Consider the following 19,860-nt stretch of genomic DNA (forward strand, 5'->3'; position numbering starts at 1 on the left):
GCTACAAACAGCCACTTGTTTCAATCAAACAACAGATATCATCAGGCAGCGACTTGACTATTCAAAAGTTCAATGAATAATGATTATTCATTGAACTTTTGAATAGTCAAGTCGCTGCCTGATGATATCTGTTGTTTGATTGAAACAAGTGGCTGTTTGTAGCAGCGGGATGTGAACATGTTTATATAACAATAAACAAGTATTATCAGCTCTTTTTATTGAGTACTATCTAACAACCTCGTTGAATTCATTAGTCCATTACTTTTGAATATAAAAAAAACCCGAGTATATATATATATATATATATTTATATATATATATTTCTTTCAATTGTATTTCACTTTTGATTTATACTAATTCTTTAATTTATGAAGCTCAATGCAATTACAGAGCATATAACAAACAAATGACAAAAGTTTATATTCCAAACTTCAAGATGTTAACCATCTTACCATTTATTCTTTTCAGTATGTTGACATGCACAATTCTTGACAGCAAAATCATTCAGTTAATTATTATATCAATCAATGAATTCATTTCGCCCTTAACTCTTCAGAAGAAAAAGCACTTACTAAATTTTAAAGAAAATAAATGCTCATGGGCATGATTACAAAATCCGAAAATTGGGAGAGAAGTTGCAATTACCATTTTTTTCTTTTATTACGCCAAGTTCTGTCAATAAGTGTGTATATCAACATACTCAAAGGAATAATTGGCAAGATGGTCACATCTTAAAATTTGGAATATAAACTTTTATCATTTATTTGTTAAATATCTATTGACATTTCGATTGTTATTCTCCTTTCTTTCCTTCCAAACATTCAGGCACAGAAGTATTTGAATATATGGTTAAGCGGCAGTTTTAGTCATTTAGAACTGCTTTAAAGCTTCACCGCTCACCATTTTTCGACCAAATTTCAAACAATTATTAGAGTTTATAGATCACCTTCTCAGCTATATCTTCTCTATATAAATAAAATGAACTCATTTTTCCAGTCTGATTTTGACATTAATAGGATTAAAAATCAAGATATTTCATGCAAATATAATATGCACAAACGGCAGAACAATATCTGAGGTGTGTTATAGGCTTATTATTTCTCAAATTCCTCGATAATCTTAGATTTCTATACTTTTACTGCTGAGAAGTAACGGCCAAAATCGGTTAAGATCAATGGAAGTGGTAAAATATTTTCTCTCTAATAAATTCCTCCTCCCCCTGCCACCACTTAACACCGTTTGGGGATCGTTCACAAGGAACAGTTGAGAAGAGAACACCGGTTTGGCTTCGTAGTTCTTTCATGTGAAGTTATTTAAAATCACTAAACTAAGCTGCAGTGCTCTGTGGCGTAGTGGTTAACGTGCTGGATAATTCACATTATATTTTCACGTTCGCGCCGACCTACCGTAGTCGTTTTTTTTTTTTTTTTTTCCTAAACAACTGGAATGGACTTTTCTTGGTGGCCGAACTGTTAACGTTGCAGATGTTTTTTTTTGTTTTTTTCACACTTTATTTTCCTACTTTTACTCATGACTCCGGGTTTGATCCTTCCTACTTACCTACCAAAACATTTTTTAAAACTCCCCCCCCCGTCCCGGAAACAAACACTCGGGCAACGCCGGGTACCCCCGCTAGTTGTGAAATATTTTTTCAATTTTCGGTAAGTAAAACAAAAGTTATGATGAATTTTCTGGTGTTCAAAGCTGTAAAAAAATATAAGGTGGTGAGCGACGTTTTTTATGACTGGTTTCTATAGCAACCACGTCGCTTCAGCGACTACTGCTGCTACTAATTTACTAATGAAAACATGAAAGGGAGATAATTGGGGGATGTTATTGAAAGCAGACCAGTGCTGTACATTGTTATTACGTATGTGTTTATGAAGGCAAGAAATAGGACTGAAATTAAACAAAGAACAAGTGAATTTATTGGAAGCCTGGAAAAATCATGGATTACAATAGAAAAATGCGAGCATGAAAAATAATGTGATTAAGCTTAAACATTGAAAAGTAAAGTAATAGTTGTTAAAACTGGAAAAGAAAAGGACAAGATATTTTAGTAAAAATATAATAAATTTATAACTTAAAATATTGCAGCATTACGATTTTTAAAAAATTCAATTTATAACATTATATAATTAATTCTTAATGCTGTAATATTTTAAGTTATAAATTTATTATATTTTTTACTCGAATATCTTGTCCTTTTCGCTTTCAGTTTTAACAACTAGTTCTTTACTTTTCCATGTTTAAGCTCAACCATATTACTTGTAATGCTCGCATTTATTTTATTGTAATTAACGTATGCTTGATTCCTAGTTATATTTTATTATTATTTATTTTTCACCGGTTTCGTTCTTGTAGTTTATACCTCCTTTAAGATATCTTCATATATACTTCATTAATTTTAATTTCCAATCGAAAATTAATACGCCAGTTTTTATCTATAGTTTACACTTTGTATACGTCTGATCCTTTCCTTCTTCTGAAAAGCAATTAACGGCCTCTAGAGGTTTCTCTTTTCTGTTACTCTTTCCTTATTGATGTATTACATGTAATCCTGATTCTTCCGTGGTCGAGTGGTAGAACTGCCGACTGTCAGCACGACGGTTCTAGGTTCGATCCTCGACTTGGGATAGGTGATAGTCTAGCGGCACTGATGAGTTGTGATACAACGAAACAGGACTGTATGTCGATGACTAAAATATATATATATATATATATATATATATATATATATAACATGGCATAAATATCACAAAACATAATTGCAACAACTCTTTCGATTTGTTCAGATTTATGTAATCGTGCCCATACTCCTTTTATTTGATTTTAAACTTGATGAGTTCTTATTCTTCTGATGGGTAAGGGGCGAAAAAGATACAAAAATCATCGTAATAATTATATGAATGTTTCTGCGTTACGAAACAAGTGATATCAACGATTGAACATTTTGACATGCTGACTAAAATAAACTGTAAGATAAACGACATTTTGGAATATAGACTTCTTGTCATATGTCGACCTATATACGAAAAAGATAATACGAAAAATTGTAAAAATAAAAATAGGAAACAAACTGAAGCCTTCGGTTGTCTTTAACAATGTATATTTAAAGATATCTATATATCTATAAAAGTAAAATTGTCTGTCTGTGTGTGTGTCTGTGTGTACATTTCCCTACCAAACTGCTCTGTCAATTTTCAGTCTACAGACTCGAGATTTGACTTAAGGGGTATTGAGATTTGGAAAAATCTTTTTAATCGGTTTTCGGCCAGAAATTTGGCTGTCAAACGGTGAAACTTCAACGATTTGACTTTTGACAGCTCTACCAAACTCCTCTGCCAATTTTGGGTCTAAGCACTTGAAATTTTAGATGTAGGTTACTTGGACATGAATCAAACTTGTTAATTTGATTTGAGCCCAAAACAATAAATGTTAAGTTGTCAAAATTGGGGTTAAAGTTTCAAATAAAATTGACTTCTGCGGTATCAATCAAATTACTCAGCCAATTTTTGGTCTAAACATTTGAAATTTTACATAAAGTGTATTAGAACATATGGCAAGCTTTTTAATATGTTTTTGGCAGAGCATTTTACTGCCAAGGGGTCAAAGCTTAAAAGATTTGACCTTTCCTGTCTCTAACAAACTGTTCAACCAATTTTTGGTCTAAACATTGGAAATTTTACATAAAGGGTATTCAGACATGCAGCAAGCTTTTAAATCAGTTTTTGCGTAGATCTGCCTGCCAAGACGTCAAAGTTTACAGAGTTGATCTTTGCAGACTCTACCAAACTCCTCCGACAATTTTGTCTAAACACTTGGGATTTTAGATGTAAGTTTTCTGGACATAAGTCAAACTTTTTAATATACACATATGTAGGTATTTAATTATTATAGTAAAAAAATAATTATATATATATATATATATATATGCACATAACGTTATAAACAGTACACATGGGCCCGGGAAAATCCGGACTGAACTGCTAGTATATATATATATATATATATATATATATATATATATACTGTTTTAACAAAACCAATACTTAAAAAAATGGGTTGATAGCAACAAATAGTGTATTTCATTGTTAGTTACAATTGTTTCAAGACTATTTGGATAAATCCAAACATTATATCGTTTGAAAATTTTCACTAGAACAGCCTTTCTTCAGACTTATTGAATAAAAAACACTTTAACAAAAAAAAATTATGGAAAAAACATTTCCTTTATAAGGAAAAGAAAACAAGCGAAACTATTTTACCTCTTTCGCATCCTTGCAAAGGATTTTCTAATGATTTATATATATACCTATTTTCGCATCTCTATTTAAAAAGAAAAAAAAAATTCAAACTAAATATCATACGATGTTACCACAAATTACCTATGTCCATTTAATATGTTTTATTAATACTATTCATGTATTTCTTAAATTAGATTTCTATATCTTTTATTTAATTTAACTTATTTTTAAAAAAAAATTATTGTTTAATTTTTTAAAAATGTTTTTTTTTTTAATCTGGACTAATCAACTTAGTTAAATCCTTGCGAATCTATGTTAGTTTCATATCGGGAATTAGCTTTGTTTATTTACAAAAATACCTGCTAGCTTATGTGATTTAGGAAAAGTTTTAGTTTAAAACTTATTCAATAAGGAAATAACGTCTAAAAATTACTTTATACTTAGTTTATTCTCATTCCTCATTTAAAATTAAGGATCTTAATCTATTTTTTATTTTTATTTTTTAATTTTATTTTGTTCTCTCCTATTAATATTTACGATTATCGGATATTTAGATAACTCTGTGAGTTCGAAATTTTAAAGGTTTAGTTGAAATTATAAGTTACCAAAATCCTAATATGTATTCATAACAATGTTTCTAGTTTGGTAAATTCCTAATATGCATTTATGATTTATTTATTAATTAAACAAATCCAATTAAAGCTAGGCGAACCTATTCAAAATATAAGTTTGTAATGCATATCTTAACCATGATATTAATTTTATTACCAAAGATTTAATCTACGTTTGCCATCCAACCATAATTTTCTGAGGTTATGCGTGGCTTTAATACAAAATAACAATTCAGGAATTAAGTTCTAAAATACTTATCCAATAATAATACATATCCCATTAATAAGTCTTCTAATAATAATACTAATTTTTAGCTCCATGTACGTTTTGCTTCAATGAAAGTGTGGGTTCACCTTGTTTTTTTGGATTATATCATTTAGAACAAAAGTAATTTTTTTTTTTTTTTAATTTTTTTTTTATTCAATTTTCACCCCAAACAAGGCACAGTGCCACTTTGAAGCAGGGGGCTACTATTAGGGAATTAATTTGCGGGGTCATTATGAAGGGAGAAGAGTAGAAAGATGTTTGTTAACATTACACTTGAACTTCTGCATATCATTGCAGTTGGGAAAGCAGAATCCCGGAAGGGAGTTCCAAAGACCCGCAGTTCTGGGGAAGAAACTATTGGAGTAAAAGGCTTTCTTGCACCTAGGGATCTCCACTGTAAAGGGATGAGACTTAGTAGCTTGTCGGGTTTGTCGGGGGTAGTTACGTCGGGGAGGTACAAGTGTTTGCAGTTCGTCAGAGCATTCACCATTAAAGTATTTGTAGAACAGGCAGAGGGATGCAACATCTCGTCGATGGGACAGAGGTTGTAGCCCAGATGACAGTTCAGGACCTATCAGGTTTGCGACTCTTTTTTGAACCCTGTCCAGGAGCGAGAGACAAGCAGCAGATGCACCAGCCCAGATGTGACAACAGTACTCCATACATGGGCGAATGGTTGCCTTATAGAGGTATAGGATACTGGCAGGCGTAAGTAGTTTTCTAGCACGGTAGAGGGAGCCAACCTTCCTTGCAGCAGCCTTGGCAATGCTCTCAATGTATCTATTCCAGTTCATATTCCCTGTAAACGTTAGGCCGAGGAGTTTAAAAGAAGTACTTTCAGGCAATGTGTTCTTGGCCATTGCTATTGGTGGTAGAGAAGGTTTCTTGTAGTTATTGAAGGAAACAAGCTTAGTCTTAGCAGCATTGAATGAGACCAACCATTTTTGTCCCCATTCCACTACGGATTGGAGGTCATCCTCTAGTGTTTCTGCCATTTTCTTGGATATGTGTTCATTTGTTTTCCCCTCATATCTGTTATAGAGAGTGGTGTCATCGGCAAATATACCCATCTCCGAAACAATATTATCAGGGAGGTCGTTTATGAATATCAGGAACAATAGAGGTCCAAGGATAGACCCCTGAGGCACTCCCGCATTTATGTCATATTGTTTGGATGTACGTCCGTCGAGGACAACTTTGATTTTTCTATTACTTAAGAAGGATTTAATTACGTTATGAATTCTTCCAGTGATTCCATATGATCTAATTTTCCTTAGAAGACCATCGTGCCATACCCTGTCAAAAGCCTTAGATATATCAAGGGCCACCGCTCTACCCTCCCCTGTTTTATCCAATGAACGGTATATACGTTCAGAAACTACAGTTAAGATATCTGCTGTTGAACGGGCTTGCCTGAATCCATATTCTTTGTCAGTCAAGAGTTTAGCAGCTGTTAGGTGCTGGACTAGGGCTTTATTAACTAAGGACTCAAATATTTTGGCGAAAAGCGGGAGGAGGCTAATGGGGCGATAATTTAGTGGGTCAGTTCTATAATATTAAACAAGCTAAGATTTTTCAAGTTTTTCTGGTCTAAAAATAGTATCAATTAATCCATATTCTTTAATTACTATTTTTTTATTATTAAAATGTTTTTTTTATTCAACAAGTCTGAAGAAAGGCTGTTCTTGTGAGAATTTTCAAACGATATAATGTTTGAATTTGTCCAAATGATCTTGAAACAATTATAACTAACAATGAAATACACTTTTTGTTGCTATGAACCCATTCCTTGAAGTCTTGTTTTTGTTAAAACAGTATATGAATGCTCAATTATGAAATATGTTAATTTTGTAGCTTACAGCTTAAGTCATATCTTTTTGGCTTAATTTTATCGGCATATGAACGATTACTGAATTATATACATCCAGTATAATTCGGAATATTACAAGTAAACTATATATATATATATATATATATATATATATATATATATATATGCATGTATGTATGTATATATAATTTAATTTATTATATATAATCTCTCACATTCTGAATATATATATATATATATATATATATATATATATATATATATAGAGAGAGAGAGAGAGAGAGAGAGAGATAGTAAAGAAAATTATAAGTTCCACTTACATATAAAGCAAGAATATTCCTTAGGAAGAGTTAAATCCTCTAGCTTATCTGGTAAGAATTCATTTAAAAGCGATACACACACATGCATACATACATACATACATACATACATACATACATAATACATACATACATACATATGTATATTCCTACACTTCAACACATAGGAAATAAATGCAGAAAAATATATAAACATTTATATATTTTTCGTATTGATATTTACACACACACTCACACATATATATATGTATATACATATTTATATATATATGTATGCACACACACACTCACACATATATATATGTATATACATATTTATATATATATATATGTATGCACACACACACACACACACACACACATATGTGTAATTCTTACTTGATAAGTTTGACATTGAAGAAGAGAAGGGAAAGGAGAATAATTTCGTAGCTAAAATACCCGATAAACAGGCACTTAAATAACGTCTTTAGCAAACGACATTTTTTAATTTTATTTTTCCGTTTACATTTATTTATACATAAACATTTTTCCATTTGTGGCATCTTCATAACAAAAAAAACAACATATATATATCTTGCCTACCATACATTTAAGAGGTCTTTCGAAATCTCATTTTAGATGATGCGTTCCGACCTCATCATTCGTTCATCGCTATACTTATCCAGCATCATTTTGAAATAGTATGTTTGTCACGCTTATGTTTAAAATAACATTTTAGTTCGTTTTCCATATTTTAGTTTGAAATGGCATTTTCATCGGTCTACTACACTTAATGTTATAATAACAGTTCTTTCGGTCTACTACGCTTAAGTTTGCAATAACATTTTCGTTGGTCTGTCACGTTTAAGTTTGAAATATCATTCTTATCACTTATTTGATTTGTTTTATGCGTTTCATCATTTCCAGTCCTTTCACAATATTGTATCTCTCAACTGACAATACATTTATCTCAGTAATCATTATCCCTGAGTTGCTTTTGAACTTGATGAATCGTGACTCATAAGTATTGGATAGATGCATTTTAAGAATATATATAAACTAGCAGTTCCGCCCGGCTTTGCTATGTACTGTTCATAACTTTATGTGCATATGTATATATTAAAAAGTGTGAATATGTACGGTAATGCTTCTCTATATAATAGGCTTTCTTAACTACCATAGAGAACATTTGGTAGAGACCGCAGGCGGCAATTTTTTTTAAATTTGACCCCAATTTTGACCCCTTAACATTTATTGTTTTGGGCTAAAATTGAATTAAAACGTTTGATCCATGTCCAAGTGTCTTTTGATTTTGACTCTTTGGAAGATAAATTTTCAGCAAAAAATAATTAAAAAGCTTGCTCTATGTCTGAATACACTTTATGTAAAATTTCAAATGTTTAAACCAAAAATTAGCTGAGTAATTTGATAGACCGCAGAGGTAATTTTTTTAAAACTTTAACCCCATAACATTTATTATTTTGGGCTCAAATCAAATTATAAAGTTTGATCCATGTCCAAGTAACCTACATCTAAAATTTCAAGTGTTTAGACCCAAAATTGTCGGAGGAGTTTGATAGAGTTTTCAAAGGTCAAATCGTTAAACTTTGACGCCTTAACAGCCAAATTTCTGGCCGAAAACCGATTAAAAAGATTTTCTCCTAATCTCAAGAGTCCTTATGTCAAATCTTGAGTCTGTAGACCAAACATTGACAGAGTTATTTGGTAGGGAAGTGTACACAGACAGACAGACCCACAGACATTTTCACTTTTATAGATATATATTTTTTTAAAAGGAGTCACCACTTACCAAGGCCCGGGGGCCACTCGAGAATAAGCCTTAATGAGTCTACAGTGAGCAAGGGGAATCTCTACAGTTCCATATGAGCATTGTCTTAAGATAAAGGTTTCAATCCTACCCAAAGCTGGCCAAAACGTGGTGAGACGACAACTATGGAAGGCAGTAATTACTGAAGATACAGTTAAGAGATTCAACATTCCTATCCCGTCGCGGTTAACAACCTGACGAAGGGCAGAGGAATAGTTGGCCGAAAACAACGCTAAAGATGAGAATAAAAGTCCGCAAACCTCTATATCTATAAAAGTGACCGTGTATGTGTGTGTCTGTCTACACTCCCCTACGCAATAACTGTCAATTTTAAGTCTACAGACTCGAAATTTGAGATGCAGGGTACTGAGATTTGGGTAAATCTTTGTAATCCGTTTTCGGTCAGAAATTTTAGATATAGGTTCCTTGGACATGGATCTAACTTAATAACTTGATTTGAGTCCAAAACAATAAATGTTAAGGGGTCATAATAGGGGGTCAAAGTTTTAAAAAAATGACGGCTTTTTTTTTTTTTTTTTGCTCAACATACACCTCCAAACACCCGAGCAACGCCGGGCTGAAATGCTAGCAAATAAATAAAATATATAAATTACTCATCTCTAAATAAATTCCAATAATTAAATAATATTTGTAAAGAAGGGTTTTACTTTTCGCAATGAGTAAGAAAAAAATAGAAACTAATGTTATTGTCAGTATTTTGTTTTCATACATTATGTGTTTTCATGAAGTTAAATTTTCAAATGTAATGCTTTTTAGTAAGTTAAAGAAGTTACTTGCAATTCGATTGGAGGCGTTCTGTAATTAATTCCAGCAATCTAAAGAATTACTGATATTATTAGTAATAAACCAGAGTTAAGTATTTTAACAAATCAGTGTTATAATTCGTTATTATTTGAATAAAATCAAGATGTAAGGTAGAATTTAATTAAATTGATGGGAACGCTTCTAATTTATGTTCACAATCTGGCGTAGTATTTTAGGAATTGTTGGATATGAAATAACGGTCGTATCCTCCTCCTTCTCCTCCTCCTCCTCCTCATCATCATCAGCGATCCTGCTGTTTATCGTCTCTTCAACGCGGGTGGCTATCCTTAGCCCGAAACAGCTCAACTTTTGACGATAACCCCGTCCAATCGATCAAGTTGTCCATGAAAGAGCGCCTCAGTCGACTTTGCATTTTCGATCCTGGCATTCTACCACTCAATGCCAGATGTTATATGCCTCTTTGACGTTAAATATGCCATAAGAAAGTCATTTGTCTTTTCGTGATAGTTTCCATCAGCAATCCTTTTTTTTTTTTTTGCATCCAGATCAAGTTCATATTTCCTCGTTAGAAATGAGATCTGTCCAAACGACATCTAACATTTGTCTCACACACCAAATCTCTGCGCTACCAATGCCTTTCTGCATTTTGAGGCAGATAGTCCAGCATTCGCAACCATATAGTAAGACACACCAAACATACACCCTAAGAATGCGTTTTCTAGTCATGAGCGTGACGGCATTGGAGCGTAAGCTTAATAAATGCTTGTTTACTCTGAGCTACACGCGATCTTATATCACAGCGCGGTCATCCTGTAGATGCAATCCATGATCCAAGGTAACTGAATTTATTCACCTGAGTAACTGACGCGACTCTGTTAAATCACACGTAGGTATGACTTCTTTACCAGATGTAACCATACTAAAAGTCTTCTTTGCATTCAAGTTCAAACCAAACTTTTCACTCATTTTTTTTTTCATTCTTCTTTGGATGTTGCACAAAAGAACGGCATCATTCGCCTAACGTAAATTACTTAGTTGATGTCTACCCACAGATATCCCAGTACATCTGTGCAGATGACCGACGATGTTTTCACTGTACAAAGAAAATAGGTCAAGTCATATTATACACCCTTGTCATACTTCTCTTTGGATCTTTTCCCAACCACTTAACTTACTTTAATAGAATCGGCGATCACGGCTCTCCAGTGCAGGCGGCAATCCATAGCTTGAAGCAACACTCAACTTTTGACAATAATCACGTCCAACCGACCGAGTTGTCCATCGAAGTGCATCTTGATCAACCTTGCTTTTACGATCCCGACATTCTACCAGTCAATACCAGATGTTTTATGCCCCTTTAACGATAAATATGACCTAAGAACATCATTTGCCTTTTCATGATAGTTTCCATCAGCAATCCTTTAGTGTATCCGGATCTAGTCAATATTTCCTCGTTAGAAATGTGATCTTTCCAAACGACTCGTAAAATTTGTCTCACACACCAAATTTCTGCGTTATTAATGCGTTTCTGCATTTTTGGGCATTTTCGCAATCATATACTAAGACAGACCAAATTATACCTTTTAATAAACTAACACGGTGACGTGAGTTGAATGAGAGGATTTAATGGATAAAGAGTGAAACTGTTTACTAACTTCTGTATGGGTATATACGTATTTAAGAAAGGTGTTTTATTCGAAATAAATATAATAATTTTCAAACAGGGGATGAAATGTACGCATACTTTTGTGAAAGACGCTTTCGGAAGTGATGTAAGTTGTGGCAGTTAAAAAGCTGTTCGATTATTTTCTTATTGGAACTATAGTGGCAAGGGGAGAATCGAGGTCACTTTTTATATTATATTACGTCGGGCAAGCTTTAAAAGTTAGACCTAAATAGCATTTAAGCTGATTCTGATTATCGATTTTCATTAATCAGGTATACTGCTCTTTGTAACTATTGTAAATGACTGTGATCTCACGCTATATCATGTTATTGGCAATGAACTAACCCGACTGCACAAAAAACTTACTTAATATTGTGCAGATGTTTGCTAATTTGTAGATATTTTTTCATAAGCATCGAAAGCAGAAAAATACCCAAGGGAAGGAACTGTTATTATTGTAATAAGAGAAAGCAATCCTAATTTGGGTTTAGACTTAAATACCGAATCTAACAACAACATGTAAAATTATAAACAATAGTTACAAAATCAAATTTGAACGTAATGTGAACTAGGCAACATTGGGTCTGTGTATGTACTACGAAATAAACATGAACGACTGCTAGTCTTATGTGGAGTCATCCATCATTTGATAAGGATGTTGCTCGCTTACTCATGAAAAAGAAGAGAAGGCACAGAAACATCTTGATACTTCTCAGACCGTCGCTTAATCTCTGGGAATAAAGTCCAGATAGCAACTGTAAAAAGGACAAACTTAGTCGTTCAAAGTTCTGTCGGATATGTATGTAACTTATAAAGAAATCAAATGTTAGCCTTAGGAGAGAACTTTTTGATCTTTAAGACCTAAAATATAAATAAAACAATAGCAGTTAAAAAAAAATACTAGAAACCCCCCCAAAGCGTCATTAGTAGCCTTCTCTTCTGCCAGTAGCAAATGGAGGCATTCCAAGATATTAATATTTGGGGCCCCTCAGCCCCTTCTTCATCGTTGATCTTAAGTCATTCTCTGCCCGTGAGGCTCGCTGAGAGACTTCCAATCGACTACCCACTCCCTTTTTACCATGTTAGATCACCTCTTTTAGTACGCAGATATTCAATCTGATATCTGACTACACAAGCTGATCTCGAATGAACCTTATTACCTGTTATTCTCAAGAAACAAAAATTACACTCGCCCAATATTTTACAGTAGAATCAATTGCTTTAATCCATCTATTTTTTAAAATATTTAGACAAGAAGATTGAGCTGTACTGACATCTAGATTGTAGCTCTAAAAGGAACAACCACACGCCTTAAAACACCCATCATATATAAATATAAGTGCTATCCTTAGGATAATGACTCTTAGATTTCGAATTACTAACTGAACTAAAATAAAAAAAAAATATAGTTGGAAAATATACCCCTGAGTATTTTCAGTCTTTGTACCATGAATTTCGGGGCACATTTACATAGTACCCCCTGATAAAAGATCCTTCGGATATAAATATAAATCTTAAAGAAATCAAATTGATCTATGAGGACTAAATGAACTAAACAAAACTAAAATAAATATTTGCTTACAAACAGTTTGTATAAGAAAATGGTAACCGATCTATATAATAACCGGACACAACGTTGCTTATCTTACGTGATGTAACGAAAATCGATATGTCCTCCTGATTTAGTCATAAGCTTGGGATGAGGAAATAATATAGATTATGCGAATCGTCATTTATTATAAAACGTATATATATATAAACTCCATAAATAAACGCCAATAAGGTTATACATGCAATTTATCCGACGAGCGAAACACGAGACGTCTGCACGTAGCGCTTGTTGCTTTTTTTATCCTTCTAAACCGGAGAATGACAGGAAAACAAACGCCGGTAATTACACGCGAATAAGACGCACCTGGTGTCATGAAAGATTCACCTGATTTATAACCCGGGGAAAAAGGGGACAACAGCCTGTTCAGCTTTGATTTGTTGCGGTTTAAAACGCGCTGATCCTATTACGATTTACTCCCAAGTCACGGATGACAAGTTACGAAAAACTTTCTCTCGTTTGGCCAAGCGGAATCGATGGGGAAGGCAATCGATTCAAGTAAGATATGTTCTTCAGATCACAAACACAAGACGGACATTAAATATTCCGGTCAAGGATTTATCATTTATTTCTCTCGAGGCAATGTCGCTTCCAGGAAAGCTGACTCCACCTGACTTCATTACGGCGAAACACGTTTCGCCGCGAGGTTGCTTCTGAATCAGGTTAAAGAAAACATTTATTTATGATCACGAATATTTAAAATTCCGTATACATTAGTCAACACGTTTGAATTTATTTAATTACTTGGATTTGGCAGGTGCCCGTTTTAATGAGTAATAAATTCAAACGTGTTAACTAATGTATACGGAATTTTAAATATTCGTGATCATAAATAAATGTTTTCTTTAACTCCATTCTTAACGTGTTTCCGTTAGCATCTCGCGGTGGGGCAATGGTTAACGTCGCACTTTTTTTTCACACTTTAATATACAACTTTGCCTCAAGGGTTTAGGTTCGATCCTCATACTTACTTTTTTACCCCCCCCACACACCCGGAGTTTCCACACACACCTCTAAACACCCGGGCAACGCCGGGTACCCCTCGCTAGTAATAAATAAAAGGCAAGTTTATGTATATTTTATTGGTTTGAAAATATAGGTTCTTTTTTTACCAATTGTCATAAAATTTTAACCATAGAACAGTATTATAATTTTCAAAAAGTCTGCAAATTTTCATGTAGTTTCGTACCATACAACAAAAGATCTGAGCTTTTCAATATTCAATTTGCTTGCCAGTATAACTATGTCTATAGATATACAACCTTTTTTGGCAATTTTATAAGTTCCAAATCTGAGCGACTACTTATCAAACTTTAACAAATGAAGGCTTGTTGGAAAGGTAATTTACATGGGGATTTTTGGGCTTGTACAGGAAAGAGCGATAATAAAATCTCAAACACAGGCGGAATTGGATGAACTACATTATTATTTTTTTTTTATTCTATGTTTTTTTTTTTTTGCGAATCAGTCCATCGGGCAAATTATTCCTCGTAATATATAATATTCAATTGAGAATTGATTCTATAATAATACACACGCAATCTGTATTAATTAAAATAGCATGCTTAAGCGTATTGTATTATCGGGCAACGCCGGGCGCCCAGCTAGTAAGACATAAAAACAAAATGGCAATTATTGTGTGTTTTTCTGGTTGTTAAGTATTTTAAATCTGAAAAAGAGCCTAGGTTTTACTTTCGATAACCTCGTAACTCTTGCTTTCTATGTTTTTTCTTTTAGTTTTCACATTCCACGAGTAATGTTTCTCGCAAAGAGGGAAGAATTGCTGTTTTCTACATCGAAATCCAACCATCTAACATTTAGCCTTATTAGTTTTTTTTTTTTTTACCTTGAAGTAGTATTTTAAGTTCTTTACAACAAGTGACTTTATGCCTTGTCTACAGCGATCTCTATAAAATCCCTATCTTCTTAATTCAACCATCAAGTGATTAAAATAGAATTTGCAAAATATAATTGCATTACTAATACTATTTCATTACACAGATATAAATTATGTTAAATATTAAACCTGATAGTTCCCAAAAATGCCGGTCCTGGATATGACCTTAAACTATATCCGATGGTGAGGCCCCAGCTTGCGAGCTTTGGCCATTGCTCCCAGGTCCACTCTGACCCGGAGTGGTAGTACCTGTTAGGGTCCCAACTATGGGTTAAATAGAAACCAACTTGAAAAAAAAAAACAAAAAAACAAATATACTCTATTAAAAAATTGTTCTTCAAAATCTTTTGATTCGGCATTAAATAACCTGAAAAGGGTTGATATGCCGTAAAACAAAAACAACCAACCAACCAAAAATGCCAATTTATGGGATAGTTCACAAAAATGCCATTTTAATGTATTTCTGAAATCATCAAATTTTCTGTTATATGATATTCATGTTTTTTTATCTATGGAAGTGGTTCCAGAAACTTGAGGACCTGGATATGACCTTAAACTATATCCGATGGTGAGGGCCCAACCTTGCGGGCCTTGGGAAGTGTGGAGCCACCCTTTAATTGCCATTGTTCCCAGGTCCACTCTGACCCGGACTGGTAGTACCTGTTAGAGTTCCAACTATGGGTTAAATAGAAACCGACTTAAAAAAAAACAAACAAATATACTCTATTAAAAAATTGTTCTTCAAAATCTTTGGATTCGGCATTAGATAACCTGAAAAGGGTTGATATGCCGTAAAACAAAAACAACCAACCTTATGACCGGAAGATAATTAAGCCAAATACAGGAGGTGCTTATTTCTATTAGTTTGGAAAAAAGTAGAAGGAAATAAGTTATCAAGAAGAGGGTACCACAAGCATGCAGTTCTTGAAAAAAAGCTACAGGAAGAGGACGATACGTCCTTTGTGTATCAATACGAAAGAATGAATTTTAAAATCTACGCTTGTAATCTTTGTCTTATTTTTTTAATAATTTGGTCAATCTTACGTCTTCCAATGTTAATATTATTCCAATTCTGATGTCTAGACAACAGAACGCAAATAGGCATTATCGTTATATCTTGAAAACAATGTTTAATGCCATCGAAATGACATTTGTAATCATTCATGCAATCATTCATTTTGCCCTCGAGAAAACAGACAAAAAATAATTGTTAGCTTTAAATTTCTCAACATTTCCCAAATCGCTTTTCACTGTCTAATTTATCTGTTGTAACCTTCGTCAAGGATGGTTATGTATTTAACCGAATGTGTAACTATGTTTGCTTTTATACAGTCTAGCGTCGACATGGCTAGGCTAATCTTCATCAAGCTCATTTAATTTTGGGATATCTACGTCATCATTCATTGTCAAAATTTCGGGAAACGTAAAAATACAGATATTTGGAGATAACTAATTTTGTTCGTCGTATAGATACTCGATTTGGCCCATATTGTAGGCAATGAAGACCAGAATTGTATATATAGATCTGGGTCAAATTTGACAGAATTTCAGCTTACCATGTTTATCGAGTGACCTCTCTTCTTGTTTGATATTTTAAAATGTTCTAAAATCACATACATATGTGTGTATGTGTGTATATGTGTATGCGCGCGTGTTCTTTGAATCTGTAGACAAGAAGATGTGAAAATGTTTGTTTCCACATAAAAACGGCACGCATTCGACCCTTTAAAAACGTATTTTTATTATTAAGCTAATATTAAATATTTTATCCCCTTCTCCGTTACATTTTTTTTTCGTATATATGCAAATAGGATATACGGGCAATATTTAACTTTAAAAGTACTGCTAGACTCTTGTCTTACAAAGTCGAAAAATTTCACCATTAGAATTTGCAGTGAGTGTACAATTAAATTTCAATCTCTTTATCGCTATATCAGTAACATCGTATAACTACTTCTTGAGTGTAGGGGAACCTGGGCAAAATGAGATAGCGGGGTAAAACGAGACACCACAGATAACTGAAACAGAGAGAGAGAGAGAGAGAGAGAGAGAGAGAGAGAGAGAGAGAGAGACCTCTTTCTTGAGGAGTCTGATCAAAAGATCACGTGGTAACGCCTTGCTGCCAACGTCTACCATTGTTTTATCCAGCCCCGTACATAAAAAATGGGTAAGTATTCAAAATTTATCTATTTTGATCTGTGACGAACTGTACTCTGAGAGTGCAGAAAGCTGGGGAGCCTGTCAAGAGGACTGTAGAAAATGGGCACACTACGGCTGTGCAGGTCTAGACGAATGCAACAAGACCCCAATCTTCATTTGTGAGCTTGTGAAGACTGACTTATTCAAACCAAGATCCGTCTCGTTTTGTCCCATGCTTGGGGCAAAACGGGGCAATACAGTTAGCTGAATAAATCATCTGTATTTCTTTTGAAAATAATTTCTCATCTTTTTTTTGTTGTGACATTGTTTTCCAATACTTTGAATGTTCAGTACACAGAATATGGTACCTTTGAATCGACAGTTCTTTTTTCCTTAAGTATCTTGTTTTGCCGCAGGTTCCCCTATATGTGTTTCTCGCCTTTATGTAACTTGCACATTCTTTTGTTATATACTATTAATTCATTATTTATTTAAATAAAAAAAAAATAGCGTAAACCATTAAAACGAGCTAAAAGGGAATAAACTTGGTGCAATTTTCTTAAATCTATAAAACATTGTTTTTCTTTTCCACTAGACCTGTGAAACCCGACAGAATTATTAGTAACCAGATTACTTAGTTTCTCTAATCATTTCTCGCTGTGTGCCTAATAATAGTGTAATTTTTACGAAAAATATTTAACTAGAGAGTATAACATTTGTTAAAACTTATATTCATCGATCCTATAAAATCATCTGGGCAGATGGCAATATTTAGAAGAGATAGCCAACATTCAGTCATCCGAAACATTTTATAGTTTTTTGCGCCTCACGTCAAATTGAACACACCTGTACATTCGGGTTAACTATATTTTTAATACAATTTCCGAGACTAAAATTGGATTTACGAACATACTTTCCATTATTTTTTTCTTAACAAACTTTCATCTGACAACATGTCTACACCAGGTACGAACGAGTAAATGCTGTTAATTAGAATGTAACGTACTCCAAACGAAGTATAGTTCATTTACATTGTTAACGTTTTAATAAGATATAATGTTTTATATACGTTTTATAAACGACTTTGGTAAAGAGGTAATGTGTCGAAATATCAAGAAATGTGTCGAAATATCAAGAAATTTAATAAAAATTAAGTGATTAAAAATCCTATTACACAGTGGTGTCCATCCAGCTATCCATTCATCCGTAGCCTCAGGCCCCTGAAAGGGCATAGGTCATCTTCAACTTTGTAGATGCTTTTGTGGCAAGGAATTCTTTTTCAGGGGTGAGGGTGCTGGCCCCACGTCCAACCTTCCCAGAAGGTACATACATCACCTAGCCTTCCCAAATGGTCACCCGTCTAGTAATGGCCAGGCTCATCGTTGCTTAACTTCGGTGATCTGGCGAGAACTGGTGTGTCAACGTGATTGTGCCGTATCATACATACTGGTGTGAAGACAATATATATTATGTTTCTGGTGTCCATTTTTGTTTCTTTTTTGTTTTGTTTACTTTTTCTATTTTTTTTTCGCGTATTGTTAAACAATTTCTTTAAATTGTTCAACATGTTTTCAGAAATATATTCCCTCAAAGTAACAAAAACACAGTAAAAGAATGAAAATTCAAGATAAATGGATATTACATTGCATGGCAATGTATCAAGAAATCGATAACGACTTTAAACAAATTACAGAAACTATAAAGCTTCATTGTTCTTTATTCGTATTTGATTTTTCCGAAAATAAACTAACACTGTAAACTATCTTATTGCTACCTATTATACGATGTATACATTGTTAACGAGACAAATGTATTCGTTATATTATAAACAATATAGAATGAACCAACCAAACATATTAAATTTTAAGCAAGATAATATTAATTTTCTATTTTTACATGGTTGCGTTTTGAAAATGATATAATCCATAGAATCTGAAAACATCGTTTATTTTAATCGCTTGAATGTAATAGTTACATACTAGACTACCCGTGACCCGTTGGGTCAGTATGTTATATTAGCTACGGAATTAATGTATGAGCGTGACGCTTGTGACGTAAAGAAAATAGTTTTTGTGACATAACAGAAACATTTCTATGAAAGTATATTAAAAATGAAAAAAGAACATAGATAGATTTCTATGAGTCGTTCTGTTTATAATTGTTTATTTTTGAAAAAAATAAAAACTTACAGCCATTGAATTATAAGTGGTTTGCCATACTTATAGGTTAATATACACTATTCAAATTTTGATACATCGTTTAATTTAAACGCGAAAAAAAAACAATTAGGGCGCTGAAAACGTACGCAATAAAACAATACGTTATAAAATGCTCTTATGGTTGTCAAAGGTTAAAGTCAATTTATTTGTAAGAAAATTGCGTTAAAATAACTTAAACGTACTACGGAAATGAACGGTGTAAAAAATGCATAAAGTATTAACAATTAATAGGATAATTTAAACGCGAAAAAAAAAAAACAATTCGGAAAACGTACACAGTAAAACAATACGTTGTTAACGGGTCAAAGTTAATTTATTTGTAAGAAAATTGCGGCAGTATATTTGTAATACAGAATAATTGCAAAACATCCTCACCCTTCCCATATTAAATAATTACTTTCTAAATAATAACGTTAATATTTCAGTGCGCAGGTCAAATTCTGCAAAAGTGCCGATTTGT

Source organism: Euprymna scolopes, chromosome 45 (genome assembly GCF_053919585.1).
Source record: "Euprymna scolopes isolate OS-2025 chromosome 45, ASM5391958v1, whole genome shotgun sequence".
NCBI lineage: Eukaryota > Metazoa > Mollusca > Cephalopoda > Sepiida > Sepiolidae > Euprymna > Euprymna scolopes.